We start from the raw sequence: 1,224 nt of genomic DNA on the forward strand, positions 1-1,224 counted from the left end.
ACAACGAAACTAAATTCGATCATTTGTGTCCTCCATCAGACTCAGATGCATTCTGAACTCCACCTGCAAAGTATTTCTCACTCACTTAATGCAACAAGAACATTTGAAGATAAATTTCTTTCACAGGATAATGCTGACCTTCTGCTCTCTCGGTATGTGCTTTCCCTGTTACTCTGCCATTCGATGCAAATCCACAGAAACTAAAGAAGGAAAAAAAGGAAGGAGGGAATATCGTGTTCCCTTTCATGATCCAACTCACGGAATATAATCACGGTCTAAAGAATAAAATCTAAGAAGGAGTTTGAGTGGCGTTTGTGTGATTGGGCTTGTGGCGCAACGGTAGCGCGTCTGACTCCAGATTAGAAGGTTGCGTGTTCAAATCACGTCAGGCTCACGACGTTTACCGACAGCTTAAGTTCCTGTATTTTATATCTGGACAAAGTTCATTGTTTTGGAATGTTCGCGAAATGTTGAATTTCAAAAGCATGATGAAAGCATTCTTCTCCAGATGCTCCCGATTTACAGACTCAGTCTTTCTGTTGCGCTGTTTTATATCAATGTTTCAGGGATGTGGTGTGTGCATTAATTGTGCAATTGCTCTGTTACCGAGTAAGAGTACTAAAACACAAACTGTCCACCATGCGGTTTAAATCCACAACCGCCTCCGTCTATGCAGCCACTTCGTGCAGTTGTTTAAGGAGAGCGCGGTGTTAGTAACATTATAATAATCGTTTATTATATAAGCTGCAATCCCGCGTCATTATTTTTCTAATATATCAGGAGGTTCAAACTCGCCCTGTTAAAACAGAAAGACAGTGAGTTCAAGAAGAAATGTTGACAAACAACAGCAATTGCTTTCTGCTCACCGTACACACATATAGCGAGTTGTATTAAACAGCAGGAGCGGAAACCGCAGACCGCAATCTTCACTTTACTATTGACCTGAATTTCAGTTTTGTGGGTATACAGGGAGGGGATATTATTGTTGAAAAAGAAGCCACTTTTCCTGTGAATGTAGATGGCTAAAGGGTCCTGGCCGGTCTGAGAGTCCCCGAGCCCAGGGTCAGCGGCAGCCTGGGGAGAAGACAGATCCCAGAGGAAGGAAATAAGATTTGACAGAGAGAGGGGTGGGGTGCGTGGTGGTGAGGGGGTGGGGGGCGTGGTAGAGTGGGGGTGGTGGTGTTGGAGTGGGTGGGGCAGTTAGTGGGAGTGGTAGGAAGAGCC

The 1,224-nt window shown here is 44.5% G+C and overlaps 1 non-coding gene across 1 annotated transcript; it reads left to right on the forward strand.

Annotated features, from left to right (window-relative positions):
- Positions 1 to 322: 322 nt before the first annotated feature.
- trnaw-cca (transfer RNA tryptophan (anticodon CCA)) lies at positions 323 to 394 on the forward strand. Its single transcript has one exon. It is a non-coding gene; the product is annotated as a tRNA-Trp (tRNA).
- Positions 395 to 1,224: the final 830 nt, after the last annotated feature.

This window comes from Cetorhinus maximus, chromosome 31 (assembly GCF_964194155.1).
Source record: "Cetorhinus maximus chromosome 31, sCetMax3.hap1.1, whole genome shotgun sequence".
NCBI lineage: Eukaryota > Metazoa > Chordata > Chondrichthyes > Lamniformes > Cetorhinidae > Cetorhinus > Cetorhinus maximus.